We start from the raw sequence: 18,980 nt of genomic DNA on the forward strand, positions 1-18,980 counted from the left end.
GACTTAGAGACATAATCGCATTGAAGGCATATGTCCCAAGTTAGGTAATCTTCACAACATCCCATGTAATATATATATATATATAATAAAAGGGGAGATAACATAGTTGGCTTACACTCGCCACGTCAATCAAGTACATAAATAACATTACATCATCCAAACACTCATGGCCCGACTACGACACCAAAATAAAAGATAACCCAACATGCGACACGGTCCCGATCACCCCCAACTGGGCACCACTACTGATCATCAGGAAAGGAAACATAGTATCGTTGAGAGTCCTCGTCGAACTCCCACTTGAGCTCGAGCGCGTCACCTGGAGCGGAATCATCAGGCCCTGCATCTGGTGTAATAGTAATCTGTGAGCCACAGGGACTCAGCAATCTCGCACCCTCGCGATCAAGACTATTTAAGCTTAATAGGTATGGCAAGGTAAATATATATGGAGCTACAGCAAGCGACTAGCATATGTGGTGGCCATCCTGTTCGCAAAAGAGAGCGAGAAGAGGAGGCAAAGCGCGACCGAGAAACTAGAGAGCAACCTGCGCAAGCATTACTCCAACACCGTGTTCACTTCCCGGACTCCGCCGAGAAGAGACCATCACGGTAACTCACACTGTTGATTCATTTTAATTAAGTTAAGGTTCAAGTTATCTACAACCGGACATTAACAAATTCCCATCTGCCCATAACTGCGGGCACGGCTTTTGAAAGTTCAAATCCCTGCAGGGGAGTCCCAACTTAGCCCATGACAAGCTCTCACGGTCAACGAAGGAATAGACCTCCTCCTGAGACGTTCCGATCAGACTCGGTATCTCGGTTCTTCAAGACACTTCGACAGGTTAAAACAAATCCAGCAACACCGCCCGAATGTGCCGACAAATCCCGATAGGAGTTGCACATATCTCGTTCTCAGGGCACACTCAGATAGGTCAAGCTACGAGTAAAACCAACCCTCGAGTTTCCCCGAGGTGGCCCCGCAGGCTGCCTGGTTCGGACCAACACTCAGAGGAGCACTGGCCCGGGGGGGGAGGGGGTTTAAAATAAGATGACCCTTGGGCTCCGGAAACCCAAGGTAAAAAGAGGCTAGGTGGCAAATGGTAAAACCCAGGTTGGGCATTGCTGGAAAAGCTTTAATCAAGGCGAACTATCAAGGGGTTCCCATTATAACCCAACCGCGCAAGGAACGCAAAATCCGAGAACATAACACCGATATGACGGAAACTAGGGCGGCAAGAGTGGAACAAAACACTAGGCGAGAGGCCGAGCCTTCCACCCTTTACCAAGTATATAGATGCATTAAGATAACATGGCAATATAATGATATCCCAACAAGTAAATAAATGTTCCAACAAGGAACGACCTCCAATCTTCACCTGCAACTAGCAACGCTATAAGAGGGGCTGAGCATTGCGGTAACATAGCAAATCAACGGTTTGCTAGGACATGGTGGGTTAGAGGTTTGGCATGGCAATTTGGGAGGCATGAAAGCAAGTGGTAGGCATCGTAGCATTGGCATAGCAAAAGAGCGAGCATCTAGCAAAGCAAAGATAGTAGTGATTTTGAGGGTATGATCATCTTGCCTGCAAAGTTGTCAGAGTTGACTAGATCCTCGAAAGCAAACTCAACGGGCTCCTCGTTAGCGAACTCGTCTCCCGGCTCTATCCAAACAAGACAGACAAGCAAACAAAACACAATCAACCATGTGCAAGGATCAAACAATATGATGCAAACATGGAATGCTATGCGGGATGCGATGCGGGATGCATATGCAAGATTTTACAAGGGATGCATGAACCTGGCCTCAACTTGGGAATCCAAGTGTGCCATTGGAAAGATGAGATGAAATCGCTTGAAAACGATATAAAGAATGCCAGAATCGGAGTTACGGTTTGGAAATGGCAAGCGATTCAAATATGACCACGTTCTGCAATTTACAGCAAGTAGCCATATAAATGCAACAAGATGAACATGCTACAGCACCCAAACATGGCATCAAAATACATGGCAGGGATGCATTAATGATGCTTAACAAAAGTCTAGCACTGGGCTACGACCAATTCATCCATTAACAGGTTCAAACAAGCATGACAAAAATGCATATGGTAAATAGATCTCAGATTTAGTGAAATTAACACTTGTCTGGAATTTCAGATCAGATAGCACTCTTCGGAGCAGCAAAACTACATGTTACAGGACCTGAACATGGAAAAGTAAAGCATGGCATGGAGATACTCAAAGAGCTTACCAAAAGTCCCTTAGTGACCTTGAGCCAAAAGGGATCAGAAAATACAATTGCAAGCATGAGAACATGGCAAAAACATAATCAGTTCTTAGACTTAGTGAAAAACTGGAGCATGCTGAAACAAATATCAAGTAGGCATGTTTACGAGCTCGATGCACTCACTACAGAGCAAGTCATGACAAGCTAAGCATACACCCATCAAGAATACACAAAATTCAAGCTAGACATGGCAAGAACAATAGCATAGCATGCACGGATCAACTACAACATCCTCGGCAAAATCGCTAACAAGTAGACAATCTGCCCAAATTCACGAAGTAGCAAAAGTAGAGCTCGATTGACTCAAGCTAGGGTGCTCCATAATTGCAAACAAAGACATGGATGGATAGAGCACTATAAGATTAACAAAACATCCTTACTGATCATCCTTAAAAGAGGCACGGATCACTAGGAAACAACATGAACATATGGCATCATGAGATAAACAGCTCAAGGACTTAGTGGAAATGCTAAGTCCCTGAAATCAGCATTACCAAGAGCCTCACTTTGCAAGCTCGTGCTAGTCACCACACACATCACAAAAATAAATGGGTTGCACCTCTGGAAAGATGGCAAAACCCTTAACAAAACATATGTAGAGCTCATGGGCATATCATGCACACAATAATCATGGCAAAAATGACAAATATCTAAATGGAGCAGCAGATCTGACAAATATCTCAAGTAGCACTCTTCTAGCAGCATTTCGGGCATCAAGATGAACTCAAATGAAAATGATACAATGGAATGAAATGATGTGCTCTTTGAGACAAACATTTTGATATGCTATATGCCCAAAACGGAGTTACGGATGCAAAGTTACGATACGATGAACAGGAGCATATGAACTAGGGTTTTGGGAGAAAGTCAACCACGTCTGGATCTGGATCTGGCGCGTTTCCCGAGGTTGGCCGGAGTGATCTCGCCAGAGTTTGAAGTCAGCCGCCGGAGTTTGTTGGGGAGGCGGCGTGGGGCTTGCCGGAGTCGGTGGCCGGCCGGACCTCGCCGGATCCGGGCCGGGGCGGCCTGGAGGACGAGGCGGCAGGGCGGTGGTCGCCGGCCAGGGGCGGCAGGGCGCCGGGCGGTGGGTTCGGCGCACCGGCCGGCGGGGCGGCGCGGTGAGGTGGTGACCGGCGTGGGCGAGGAGGCGCGGGCGGCGGGGAAGAAGCAGCCGGGCGCGAGGCGCGCGGGCCGGGAGGGCGCCGCACGGGCTGCGGCGGGCCGGGAGGGCGCCGCGCGGGCTGCGGCGATGGGAGTCCCGGCGAGGACACGTGTCAGCTCCCGGTTGGGCAGGCGGTGGCGGCGAACGCGTCCGGCTCCATCCGGACATGTCCGGTGGCGGCGGAGATCCGATTTTTAGGGTTTCAGAGAGAGGATCCGCGAATTTGGAGGAGGGGTCTTTATATAGAGGTAGAGGGAGCTAGGAGAGTCCAAATGAGGTGCAGTTTTCGGCCACGCGATCGTGATCGAACGCTCTAGATGATGGAGAGGGTTTTGGTGGGTTTTTGGGCCAAAGTGGAGGGGTGTTGGGCTGCAACACACACGAGGCCTTTTTGGTCCCTCGGTTAACCGTTGGACCATCAAACGAAGTCCAAATGGTACGAAACTTGACAGGCGGTCTACCGGTAGTAAACCAAGGCCGATTGGAAAGTCTCGGTCCGATCCGGAAATGTTTAATCCCCACACACGAAAGAAAGGTAGAAATGACCACCGGAGGAGAACGAAGCGCCGGAATGCAAAACAAACAACGGGGAAAATGCTCGAATGCATGAGATGAACTCGTATGCAAATGCAATGCACATGATGACATGATATGAGATGCATGACAACGATAACAACACACGGAGACAAAGACCCGAACCCGAGAAAATAAAATAACTTAATGCCGGAAACGGCAAGAGTTGGAATACATATTGGGTAAGTTACATCTGGGGTGTTACAACACTCCACCACTACGAAAGGATCTCGTCCCGAGATCTAGGACTGAAAGAACGCCGGGTATTCAGAACGGAGGTGATCCTCGCGTTCCCAGGTAGCTTCACGGTCGGAATGGTGTGACCACTTGACTTTGAGGAATTTGATTGACTTGTTGCGAGTCTTGCATTCAGTCTCTTCAAGAATAGCAACTGGGTGCTCACGATAGGAGAGATCTTCTTGGAGCTCAGTGTCCTCAAAGTTGACGGTGCGGTCAGGAGTCTTGAAGCACTTTCGGAGCTGAGAGACATGGAACACATCATGAACATTTGCAAAGTTTGAAGGAAGCTCGAGTTGATAGGCGAGATCGCCTCTCTCGCTGACAATCTTGAAAGGTCCTACGTATCTGGGGGCAAGCTTCCCTTTGATACCGAAGCGACGAGTACCTTTCATAGGAGAGAAGCGGAGGTAAACATGATCTCCGATCTCGAAAGCCAAATCACGGTGCTTACTGTCAAAGTAGCTATTCTGGCAGGATTGGGCTGCTTTGAGGTTATCTCGAATGACTTTGCACATTTCCTCTGCCTTTGTGATTAAGTCATTTCCCAAAAGCTGACGTTCACCGGTTTCAGACCAGTTGAGAGGGGTACGGCACTTCCTGCCATACAGAATTTCAAATGGGGCCTTGCCCGAACTTGCTTGAAAACTGTTGTTGTAGGAGAATTCAGCATAAGGAAGACAATCCTCCCACTTCATGCCGAAGGAGATCACACAAGCCCCGAGCATATCTTCAAGAATCTGGTTGACACGCTCGGCTTGACCGCTAGTTTGAGGATGGAAAGCTGTGCTGAAGCGGATGTTGGTGCTCATGGCCTTCTGAAAAGAATCCCAAAACTTGGAGGTAAAGATGCTGCCACGATCTGAAGAGATCACTTGTGGAATACCGTGCAGAGAGACAATTCGAGAGGTATAGAGCTCCGCCAATTGAGCTGCAGTGATTGACTCTTTGATAGGTAGAAAATGAGCCACTTTAGTGAGTTTGTCGATGACAACGAATATAGCATCATTGCCACGCTTGGACTTTGGAAACCCAGTCACGAAGTCCATTTCAATGTGGTCAAACTTCCATTCTGGAATGGCAAGAGGTTGGAGGAGACCAGCTGGCCTTTGGTGTTCTGCCTTCACTCTTCTGCAGACATCACACTTATTCACGAATTGAGCAATCTCGCGCTTCATTCGAGTCCACCAATAACCCTGCTTGAGGTCCTGATACATCTTCGTACTCCCAGGGTGGATGGAGAGGAGAGAATTGTGAGCCTCGTTCATGATCACTTTACGGAGGTCACCTTTGGGTACAACAATACGATCCTCGAAGAAGAGAGTGTCCTTGTCGTCAAGGCGGTAGCACTTGTACTTGGGTTGACTCTTGGCAATCCCAATCTTCACCTTTTTCACCATAGCATCAAGAAGCTGAGCTTGGCGAATCTGGTCTTCCAAGGTAGGAGAGACTTGAAGGTTGGCGAGGAAACCTTGAGGAACAACTTGCAGGTTAAGTTTGCGGAAAGCTTCACAAATCTCGGGTTGATAAGGCTTGAGAATCAGACTGTTGCAATAAGCCTTTCTGCTCAATGCGTCAGCAATCACATTGGCCTTGCCTGGAGTATACTCGATACTCGGATTATACTCTTGAATCATTTCGACCCATCGAGTTTGCCTGAGGTTGAGATTAGGCTGAGTGAAGATGTACTTGAGACTCTTGTGGTCAGTGAAGATGTCCACTTTTCTTCCCAATAAGAGATGTCTCCAAATCAAAAGAGCATGCACAACTACCGCCAACTCGAGATCATGAGTGGGGTAGTTCTTCTCATTGGGCTTCAACTGGTGAGAGGTATAAGCAACAACTTTCTTCTCTTGCATCAACACTGCGCCAAGACCTTGGAGAGAGGCATCACAAAAGACCTCGTACGGCTTGGATTCATCAGGCGGAGTCAGAACTGGAGCAGTGATCAATTTCTCTTTCAAAGTGTTGAAGGCAATGTCACACTCTGGAGACCAAACGTACTTGACGTGCTTCTGGAGAAGATTTGAGAGAGGCTTCGCGATCTTAGAAAAGTTTTCAACGAATCTTCGACAGTAGCTTGCGAGACCGAGGAAGCTACGGAGTTGCTTCACGTTCTGAGGAGGTTCCCAATTCACAATTGCAGACACCTTCTCAGGATTCACCGCAATGCCCTTGGCAGAGATGATATGACCAAGATAAAGAACCTCATCAAGCCAAAATTCACACTTGGAGAACTTGGCGTAGAACTGGTGTTCCCTCAGCTTATCGAGTACCAAACGCAAGTGCTTGGCATGATCTTCCTTGTTCTTTGAGAAAACCAGAATGTCATCGAGATAGACCAAAACGAAGTCATTGGTGTAGGCGTTGAAGATGAAGTTCATCATGCGAGAGAACGTCGGAGGAGCGTTGACGAGGCCAAAACACATGACAGTGTATTCGTATGAACCATAGCTTGACCTGAAAGCCGTCTTGATAATATCTTGCTCACGGATACGAATCTGATGATAACCCATACGGAGATCAAGCTTGGAGAATACTTGGGTACCTTTGAGTTGTTCGAACAACTCATTGATGTTGGGAAGTGGGTATCTGTTCTTGATGGTCTTCTTGTTCAATGGACGGTAATCAACATAAAGTCGGTCCGTTCCATCCTTCTTCTTCACAAAGAGAACACCACAACCCCACGGAGAAGAACTAGGCCGGATGAGACCCATTCTCTCTTGAATATCGAGTTGCTTCTTCAGCTCCTTCAACTCTGCAGGTCCGAGCTTGTAAGGACGCTTGCACACTGGTTCCGTGCCAGGCTCAAGATCAATGACGAATTCAACTGGCCGGTGCGGAGGCATTCCTGGAAGCTCTTCTAGAAAGACGTCTTGATATTTGCAAATGACTGGAATTTGCGAGATAGCATACAGTTCACCCTTCTCATTGAGAGAAAACAGACGGATGGTATCATCACGAGCGGCAAAGACAATTACATCCTCAGACGAATGAGTCAATTGAATCTGCCTGGCTGCACAGTCAAGATGTGCCTTGTGCTTAGAAAGCCAATCCATTCCGAGAATAAGATCAATATCCGAGTTGCCAAGAACCATTGGGGAAGAAAGAAACTTGTAGTCGCCCAAGGTGATAGTAACATCTAGCACCTCCAGACTTGCACTCAAACATTTGCCAGGAGAAACGATATCCATTTGTTTACCCAAATGAGAAGAAACGAACTCATGCTTGGTAAAAAAATGGCTTTGACATGAAACAATGCGATGCACCAGTGTCAAAAAGAACTCTTGCGGGAATATCGTTAACAGGAAGGTTACCCATAATGACATCTGACGAATCCTCTGCCTGAGCTGCGTTCATCAAGTTGACCTTGGCGTGCTTGGGGTTATGCTTGACCACAGCTATACTTGCCGACCTCACAGGAGGAGGAGGAGGAAGACGCCTCTGGTTCAGACACTTGTTGGCATAGTGACCCTTCTGTTGGCACTTGTTTCACGTGACCTCTGAAAGCGGACGGTGATACGGAGCACTCGATCTTGGAGGTTGAGACGAAGTCTTGTTCTGAAAGCCAGGGTTGGGTGGGTGGGAAGATCCACTGCCACCTTTGCTCTTCTGCTGATACGGCTGACGGAACGGAGGAGGAGGAAGCCAATACTTCTGCTACTTGGCCACTTGAGTAGAGGAAGAAGGAGTAACATCTCTGACTCGCTTCTTGGAAGCATCACACCTCAATTGAGCAGCCTCTTGCTTCAACGCCATGTTGTAGAACTCATCGTACCTCAAGGGCTCAAAGAGAACAAGAGCTAGCTGAATTTCTTCTCTGAGACCACCCCTAAACTGGTATATCATGCTCTTATCATCAGGGACGTACTGCTTGGCAAAGCGGGTGAGCTTCTGAAACAACTTGTTGTAGTCATAGACAGACAAAGAGCCTTGCTTCAGGTTGCGGAATTCCTCATGCTTGCTTTCAACCACGCTCTGAGGGATATGGTGAGCTCTGAAATCTTGATGGAATTCATCCCAGGTAATCACACGTCCACCTCTGGAATCCTTGTACTGCTGGAACCATTCTGTAGCTTGATCTTTGAGTTGGAAGGAAGCGAACTTGACAAAGTCCTCAGGCCTAACGTTACTGCACTCGAAATGCTTGCACAAATCCACAAGCCAATCGTCAGCATCGGTTGCCTCAACACAATTGCTGAAAGTCTTTGGCCCGTTAGCAAGGAACTGGTTGAGTGTAGCAAAGTGATTCTGATTGTTGCCTTGGTTCCCTTGGTTGCCTTGATTGCGCTCTTGGAGAATTTGCATGATCAACTGTGTGTTTGCATTGGTTGCGGCCATCACAGCTTGCCATGCCTCCGGAGGAGGTGGAGGTGGTGGCGGATCAGGATTCGGAGTCGTGCGCGTTGGAGGAGCCATCCTGGAGAGGTTGACATCCATTAGCACATTGATAGATAAATATGAAGCTGAATCCAACGGAATGAAAATTGCAACATATAGTCTTCACATCCGAACAAAATGAACGAATGCATTCCTCTTGAAATGGTCACATATCCATAAATTGAGAAGCCACTTAGAATTAAGGTAGAGAAATAAATCAACAAGGTACGGATCAAGAACGAATACTCGGTAAGAAATCCCAATCTCAAACCAAATATCCGTGGAAGAAGAACTAGAGCTACGAGAATTCCCACCTATGAAACTCCCGGACCTTTCCGGTTATGCAATCAGGTGTTGGGGATACGGGGGAAGCATAATATCTCACCCAAATCTAACAAATCCTACATCCAGCTGTATCCATCCTTCAACACATAACCGAGAAAAACTTCGGAAACCATCTACCTCAACCTTCGAAAAGCATCCGTTATACAAGTTATAGCGATACTCCCGAACTCCCGCCCCAGTACTGGGTGGGTCGAGGTTATCTCACCAACGAACTGCATAAAAGAGATTTTCGATGTCGGCGTACTAGACTCAGGTATTCCAGAACTGCAACGATAAAATTATGACGACAACACCTCAGAGCTCAACTCCCCGGGACACTTCCACAAAACCCCTGACAGGAGGCACCAAGACAATGTTCTCGTCATAAAACCATCGAAACGATTCCAAGATACCTGCGTGATCCTAAAAAAAATTTAGTGAAATTTGAGAAGAGAAGAGTCAAAACTCTACGTCAGGATGCCTTACCAGAGCGATGTGGAGACTGGGAAGTAAAAAGAATTCCTAAACTCTCCGATATATAATTCCTAAATGACTCAAAAACATTTTTCTAGACACAACTCGGCTGCTAAAAACGATCAAGCAATGGGGCTCCTAAGGTTGGGGAAGGCTCTGATTACCAACTTGTAACACCCTCGATGCGACTATAGCTCCCACGTGTCGAGGCACGACATAGAGACATAATCGCATTGAAGGCATATGTCGCAAGTTAGGCAATCTTCACAACATCCCATGTAATATATATATAATAAAAGGGGAGATAACATAGTTGGCTTACACTCGCCACGTCAATCAAGTACATAAATAACATTACATCATCCAAACACTCATGGCCCGACTATGGCACCAAAATAAAAGATAACCCAACATGCGACATGGTCCCAATCACCCCCAACTGGGCACCACTACTGATCATCAGGAAAGGAAACATAGTATCGTTGAGAGTCCTCGTCGAACTCCCACTTGAGCTCGAGCGCGTCACCTGGAGTGGAATCGTCAGGCCCTGCATCTGGTGTAATAGTAATCTGTGAGCCACAGGGACTCAGCAATCTCGCACCCTCGCGATCAAGACTATTTAAGCTTAATAGGTATGGCAAGGTAAATATATGTGGAGCTGTAGCAAGCGACTAGCATATGTGGTGGCTATCCTGTTTGCAAAAGAGAGCGAGAAGAGGAGGCAAAGCGCGAGCGAGAAACTAGAGAGCAACCTGTGCAAGCATTACTCCAACACCGTGTTCACTTCCCGGACTCCGCCGAGAAGAGACCATCACGGTAACTCACACTGTTGATTCATTTTAATTACGTTAAGGTTCAAGTTATCTACAACCGGACATTAACAAATTCCCATCTGCCCATAACCGCGGGCACGGCTTTCGAAAGTTCGAATCCCTGCAGGGGAGTCCCAACTTAGCCCATGACAAGCTCTCACGGTCAACGAAGGAATAGACCTCCTCCCGAGACGTTCCGATCAGACTCGGTATCTCGGTTCTTCAAGACACTTCAACAGGTTAAAAAAAATCCAGCAACACCGCCCGAATGTGCCAACAAATCCCGATAGGAGCTGCACATATCTCGTTCTCAGGGCACACTCACATAGGTCAAGCTACGAGTAAAACCAACCCTCGAGTTTCCCTGAGGTGGCCCTGCAGGCTGCCTGGTTCGGACCAACACTCAGAGGTGCACTGGCCCCGGGGGGGGGGGGGGGTTTAAAATAAGATGACCCTCGGGCTCCGGAAACCCAAGGGAAAAAGAGGCTAGGTGGAAAATGGTAAAACCAAGGTTGGGCATTGCTGGAAAAGCTTTAATCAAGGCGAACTATCAAGGGGTTCCCATTATAACCCAACCGCGTAAGGAACGCAAAATCCGGGAACATAACACCGATATGACGGAAACTAGGGCGGCAAGAGTGGAACAAAACACTAGGAGAGAGGCCGAGCCTTCCACCCTTTACCAAGTATATAGATGCATTAAGATAACATGGCAATATAATGATATCCCAACAAGTAAATAAATGTTCCAACAAGGAACGGCCTCCAATCTTCACCTGCAACTAGCAACGCTATAAGAGGGGCTGAGCAAAGCGGTAACATAGCCAATCAACGGTTTGCTAGGACATGGTGGGTTAGAGGTTTGACATGGCAATTTGGGAGGCTTGAAAGCAAGTGGTAGGCATCGTAGCATTGGCATAGCAAAAGAGCGAGCATCTAGCAAAGCAAAGATAGTAGTGATTTCGAGGGTATGATCATCTTGCCTGCAAAGTTGTCAGAGTTGACTGGATCCTAGAAAGCAAACTCAACGGGCTCCTTGTTAGCGAACTCGTCTCCCGGCTCTATCCAAACAAGACAAACAAGCAAACAGAACACAATCAACCATGTGCAAGGATCAAACAATATGATGCAAACATGGAATGCTATGCGGGATGCGATGCGGGATGCATATGCAAGATTTTACAAGGGATGCATGAACCTGGCCTCAACTTGGGAATCCAAGTGTGCCACTGGAAAGATGAGATGAAATCACTTGAAAATGATATAAAGAATGCCGGAATCGGAGTTACGGTTTGGAAATGGCAAGCGATTCAAATATGACCACGTTCTGCGATTTGCAGCAAGTAGCCATCTAAATGCAACAAGATGAACATGCTACAGCACCCAACCATGGCATAAAAATACATGGCAGGGATGCATTAATGATGCTTAACAAAAGTCTAGCACTGGGCTACGGCCAATTCATCCATTAACAGGTTCAAACAAGCATGGCAAAAATGCATATGGTAAACAGATCTCAGACTTAGTGAAATTAACACTTGTCTGAATTTCAGATCAGATAGCACTCTTCGGAGCAGCAAAACTACATGCTACAGGACCTGAACATGGCAAAGTAAAGCATGTAATGGAGATACTCAAAGAGCTTAACATAAGTCCCTTAGTGACCTTGAGCCAAAAGGGATCAGAAAATACAATTGCAAGCATGAGAACATGGCAAAAACATAATCAGTTCTTAGACTTAGTGAAAAACTGGAGCATGCTGAAACAGATATCAAGTAGGCATGTTTACGAGCTCGATGCACTCACTACAGAGCAAGCCATGACAAGCTAAGCATACACCCATCAAGAATACACAAAATTCAAGCTAGACATGGCAAGAACAATAGCATAGCATGCACAGATCAACTACAACATCCTCGGCAAAATCGCTAACAAGTAGACAATCTGCCCAGATTCACGAAGTAGCAAAAGTAGAGCTCGATTGACTCAAGCTAGGGTGCTCCATAATTGCAAACAAAGACATGGATGGATAGAGCACTATAAGATTAACAAGACATCCTTACTGATCATCCTCAAAAGAGGCACGGATCACTAGGAAACAACATGAACATATGGCATCATGAGATAAACAACTCAAGGACTCAGTGGAAATGCTAAGTCCCTGAAATCAGCATTACCAAGAGCCTCACTTTGCAAGCTCGTGCTAGTCACCACACACATCACAAAAATAAATGGGTTGCACCTCCGTAAAGATGGCAAAACCCTTAACAAAACATATGTAGAGCTCATGGGCATATCATGCACACAATAATCATGGCAAAAATGACAAATATCTAAATGGAGCAGCAGATCTGACAAATATCTCAAGTAGCACTCTTCTAACAGCATTTCGGGCATCAAGATGAACTCAAATGAAAATGATACAATGGAGTGAAATGATGTGCTCTTTGAGGCGAACATTTTGATATGCTATATGCCCAAAACGGAGTTACGGATGCAAAGTTACGATGCGATGAACAGGAGCATATGAACTAGGGTTTCGGGAGAAAGTCAACCACATCTGGATCTGGATCTGGCGCGTTTCCCGAGGTTGGCCGGAGTGAGCTCCCCGGAGTTTGTTGGGGAGGCGGCGTGGGGCTTGCCGGAGTCGGTGGTCGGCCGGACCTCACCGGATCCGGGTCGGGGCAACGTGGAGGACGAGGCGGCGGGGGCGGTGGTCGCCGGCCAGGGGCGGCAGGGCGCCGGGCGGCGGGTTCGATGCACCGGCCGGCGCGGGCGGCGGGGAAGAAGCAGCCGGGCGCGAGGCGCCCGGGCCGGGAGGGCGCCGCGCGGGCTGCGGCGGGCCGCGGCGATGGGAGTCCCGGCGAGGACACGTGTCAACTCCCGGTTGGGTAGGCGGTGGCGGCGGACGCGTCCGGCTCCGTCCGGACGTGTCCGGCGGCGGCGGAGATCCAATTTTTAGGGTTTCGGAGAGGGGATCCGCGAATTTGGAGGAGGGGTCTTTATATAGAGGTAGAGGGAGCTAGGAGAGTCCAAATGAGGTGCGGTTTTCGGCCACACGATCGTGATCGAACGCTCTAGATGATGGAGAGGGTTTTGGTGGGTTTTTGGGCCAAAGTGGAGGGGTGTTGGGCTGAAACACACACGAGGCCTTTTCGGTCCCTCGGTTAACCGTTGGAGCATCAAACGAAGTCCAAATGGTACGAAACTTGACAGGCGGTCTACCGGTAGTAAACCAAGGCCGCTTGGAAAGTCTCGGTCCAATCCGGAAATGTTTAATCCCCACACACGAAAGAAAGGTAGAAATGACCACCGGAGGAGAACGAAGCGCCGGAATGCAAAATGGACAACGGGGAAAATGCTCGAATGCATGAGATGAACACGTATGCAAATGCAATGCACATGATGACATGATATGAGATGCATGACAACGATAAGTTACATCCGGGGTGTTACATGAACCTTCTCAATGTTTAACAACTACCATGATAGTTAAATAAAATTTATTCCTTTGTTGTAGGAAAAAATTGGCTTTCCGCAAAACATATTAACCATACAGCCTCCACCAACCATATATGCATGTAGTGATAGCATTATTCTGTTCATTACTCTCTTGTGTTACACTGCCAGCATATTCCATGTGCTGACCCGTTTCGGGCTGCAACGTATCATGTTGCAGACTTTTCAGACGACGAGTAAGGAGCCTTAGGTCGTGGTCTTTTACTCAGTGATGCCGTTGGAGTTGATGGACTCACTTTATCTTCCAAGCCTTCCGCTGTTATCGTATTAGATGGCCTTAAGCCATATTTATTGTAATAAGTTCTCTTTTGAGACATTTGATGTAATAAGTGTGTGATTACTACTTTGTTATAAATCCTCAAGTACTGTGTGTGTCAGCATTACCGATCCAGGGATGACACTAATGCACAGAGATCAGACTATTTGAGGTCTGGTCACTACAGCCTGCACGTGCACTGACGCGCACGCCCGTGCCGGTGCCCATGCACCTGCCAGCGCATGCGCCTGCGCGTGCACTGATGTGCGTGCCCGTGCAAACGAATATCTCCGCCGCGCCGTTGACAGCGCATGTCCTCGCACGGGTGCCAGTGCCCCCCTCAGCGGCATGGATGGCCGCCGTCGACTGCTTCCTTGCACCAACGCTAGTCGCCTCCTCCCGCCAGTTGACTCACTCCAAAGTCCAGAAAATTTTGGCCTTCCTTGAAGCTAGGCCAACGTCCAGGAGTACGCCAACAATGATGCAAGGCGCCACCGTCGCTGTCGGTCAGTGGCCCGATGACACACAGAGCACGGCAGAGGAGCCACTTCCCACCGCAAGACGCCCCTGCCACCGCGTAATCTAGATTTGCCATGAAAGACGTTCGGATTGCCATGCTTAAAATCTGAACGTTTATCATTTCCGTTTATTTTAGATCGATCATCGTATAATTTAAAGTCGGTGTCAGACTGAACGAAATCTATGGTTTGATCGATTGAATGTTCTGCTAGATCCATATCAAATTAAATATAAAACGTCATCAAGCCACATATATTCCTTGTCATCCAATGACCTAGACTTCTTCAATGTCGAGCGCTCAACACGTTTAGCGTGCAGTTATTTCATGCCGAAAATAGTGCTAATCACATAATAACACACAAATAATATCCTACTTAATATCCGCATGCACTTGATATACTTCCAAATTAACGTGCATTGCATGTACACACTGACTAGTGCTGCTAGTATGTGAAACTGGTGCCGTAACTTGTGAACGCGTCCAGATATGGTCAACGGCAACATCGCCCACGAGTTCTTCGTGTTTGTCCGTGCGTCTAAACGCAGAAGGGGAGGAGAGAGAGAGCACACATGGAAACCACTAGTACGTGAAGGCGAATAGTACTAAAAATAATATTACATGTTATCCATTAAATAGGCTATGGTAATATAAAACATTATGTGGACAAAGGGAGGTACGACAAACATTGTTGTTCTACGTATGTTGCCTATCGAAGTGCTGCTTGAAGGCCCTGGTCGCATGTTCGATCCTCGTCCTTTATTTTTTAATTTGTATATGGGTCCAAATTTGTTTCATTACATGTGGGCCCCTCGGTGTGTAGTTTGTAGCACTTTAATTTGTGGGTAGAAATTTGTTCCATTGCAAGTGGACTATCGGTGTGTAGTTTTGTAGCTTATTGATAATAATTAAAGAGAACAACAGAGTTTTTTTTGCAATAATACCATGGTGCGACGTTGAAGGCGAGAAAGGATGTGCGAGAGAGCGATGACCGAGCCAGAGGGAAATCAATTAGGGGAGTTGCGGGGGTTGCAATGGCGTTTAGAGTAGTTGTGGGCCGAATGCTACGAAAATATAATCTAAACCGACCAGAATAAATGCCTACACAAATTAATCCAAGGTTGGAGTGCCCCTCGCAATGTAAATAGCTCCGGCTTTGCGAGGGATGTAGAGGTAGCTTCAATGTGTGAAAGATACGGCGTGAGAAAGCGAGGTCAATCAAGACATATAGATAGGGAGAGAAAGTGAGTGTGGTCCGACATTCATTGAACAGATATATATGCTCTAGAGAAATATTGTCCGATTAAGCTTTTGGCAAGGGTGAGGGCTGTAAGATAGAGATTGAGAGATGATCCAGTCACAGACGCGTAGATATATTTTGTGCGTGGGAGGTAGCAAGGTCAATCGATCACATAGGGTCGTCATGCGATCGAAAGAGTGAGACAGGTTGGAGAGAATGACCTAGATAGAAAATGTGCGTGAGAGAGTATACAATGTGAATAGGTCGAACTGGGCTCAAACATGGTGATATATCATTTTTTGTCCGAGAAAGAGCAAGGTCAATCAAGACATACAAAGAGAGAGAGAGAGGAAGAGAGAGATATAGTGAGGGAGAGAGAGAGATTGAGCGAGCGTGGCCCTCCATGAGGTCGAAAGAGTGGGGGCAGCTTGGATGGACTGACCTAGATAGACAATCTGCGTGAGAGAGTATAAAGTGTGTCGATCGAGGCCCGAATAGGGAGATATATCATATGTGTGTGAAAGAAAACGAGGTTAAACGAGACTCAAATAAATAGAGCGAGATTGAGCGAGTGTGGCCTGCCGTGCGGAAGAAAGAGTGAGACTGTCTCGAGGGAGTGACCTAGCTAGACAACGTGTGTGCGTGCGCACGAGAGGTTGGGAGGGCTAGATAGGCAATGCATGTATTTAGTGCGAGAGGGTGAGAGGGAGAGGGGGAGAGAGCTCGGCATGGGGTGCAATGGCGGGTGTGTGAGGTAAATACATTTGGTAACAGAGTGGAAAAAGGGGTTGTGTGGTTGAGAGAGTTAGAGATCGAAACATGGAGAGAGAAAATCAATGTGTGTTGGAAACCGATAGCTTCCTAAGGTGGTTAGGAGAGGAAGATTGACCGATACAGGAAGTATGTAGCATGTGTGCGGGGGGGGGGGGGTAAAAACAACATTTGAATGGAGATAGTATGAGACTTAATATCGATATTTCAATTTGATGTGCATTGTAAGATTTGAACTGATGATCATGCATATGGGTAATTATTTTGAATTCGTGCCATACTAGATTTCGAAAATTTGACATTGACTCGATTTGTTGTGCTAGTTTGTAGATCATATGTTTGAATCCATCCAAAAGTTTTCTCACTACCATGGTGTTCATCCTATATACATGAATTTGTATTAAAAAAGTAGAGTGGATACAGTGAAATGCGAAATCCACGTTAGAATTGGAGATCGCTATGCGACACACACTCCAATTCAAATAACTAATTATGTGACACACACTCTAATCCACGTTAGCATGGATACCATTTCGTTTTTTCCAAATAACTCCTCATTAATTAATTTATAATATCTCGTTTCGAATGACTAATTATTCGCAAGGAAAACATGGGCATGGTAATACATACAGATTCATTTGCAAATGAAAGAAGATTCGTTTGCATTCTCAAATCTCCTCCCAAATGTAGGTGCACCAGGCAGACCAGGGTCGTCTCGTGGTGGTCGCGTGTGTCGTACGATGGCTTAGCACCTAGCCACCCACCCGGACGATGCTTCGGTGCCCTAAGGCACCTACCTTTGTGTCTATGACATGTGGGCCCAACATGTGGCTGGCCCACATGTCAGTGACCCAAAGGCAGGTGCCTTTAAGGCACCGAAGTTGCGTCCCACCCACCCCCTCCCTCCCTCCCCCCCCCAAAAAAGGACGACGACAAAATAAGCTCGTGCTTCCATGTTTCGGATTGAAATATCTGGCGGCCCCAATTCCAGCCCTGCAAAATCTCCCTTCTCCACCGTCCCCTTCCGCGCCCAGATTGCTCAAATCCCTAATTCGTCGCCAACCCAAGCAAAGTTTGAATCGCCCCTCGTCTCGTCTCTTTCCCCACCTCTGTGCCGGATGATGATGACGAAGATGACGGTCGCGCTTCACCACCGCACCAGAGCTACCTCATCTACGCCCTCGTCCACCGCACCGAGTGGTCCACCAACAACGTCGGCTGCTGCAACCGACGTGCCTCACAAACACCGACTTCCACTGCATCAGGTGCGCTTCACCGACGCTGTCTCCCAGCTCACTGGGGCTACTTCACCGAGCACATCGTCGCACCTCCACCCCCCCCCCCGAGGCCACTGGGTCTTCACCAATGGTCTCGTCCACCGCATCGTAGCGCTCCGTTGCCACTCAAGATCCACATCCGTGCGTGGCCAGCCAACACCAGCGCATCACCCTCAACGACTGTGAAGTGACCCGCACTCTAGCTAGGCGAGCATGCCCAAACGCCGGCCCGAACTAGGTATCCACACATCACTCCCTTGTGCACTGTTCCTACGATGTTTGGATATCTCTTACGATGTATGAAACTCTGACTTTAACTCTTATTTCTTCTGGAGATATCATCTGAAACAAGCAAATCCATTTTTTAGTGAAGCATGACGGCGCTACGGGATCTGGTACACATCCTGCACACTCGTATAACCTTGTAAGTATTTGTCCTCGGTACAATAGCAAGGTCGATTCCTCTTATTTGATCAACCATTCGCCATGTCAAAAATGCAGAGGGGGTGCAAGGAGAACAAGGCCTGCACATCCAAGCAAGTGGTAACATGGACTTGTACATGGAACATCCCAAGCGCAAGCAGAGCTGCAGTGAGGCTGTACAACGAGCTAGCGTAAGTCCCTATATTTCATTTAATTCGTACTGGCATTCATGTATTATTTGTGTGCACTGGCGGATCCACGAATTCAAGTTACCAGGGGCGAACATTTAACTTAAAAAATACGAAGGCACTTGCACTCCAGAAATCAACATAACTTGATAAATGTGAAGCTACATGCACTTTGAAAACCAGCTAATGATCCAAAGTAGTTCAGATTATAAACACTAAATGATGCAAGCACCAAAAAACACAAAATGCAACATGGTGTACAAGAACTACAAACATGGTCTATACCTTCTTGAATTATTCGTTCTCTGGCTGAAAATATCAAAGTGTAATTGCACATATAACCAGTGCGCAAACTGCATATCAATATATCTATCCTACTCAAGTATGCCAATAGTTTCAAACAATAGATTAGAAAAGTATTTATGCTACGTTGTCATGATACGGGGACTTTCTGGTAGATGGCCTCGACGTTTCCTCAAGCCATGAAAATGCACTATAATTTGCTTGTCATCAATGCGTGCAAATCTCTATGTCTCTCTC

Source organism: Triticum aestivum, chromosome 2A, assembly GCF_018294505.1.
Source record: "Triticum aestivum cultivar Chinese Spring chromosome 2A, IWGSC CS RefSeq v2.1, whole genome shotgun sequence".
In the NCBI taxonomy this organism is placed as follows: Eukaryota; Viridiplantae; Streptophyta; class Magnoliopsida; order Poales; family Poaceae; genus Triticum; species Triticum aestivum.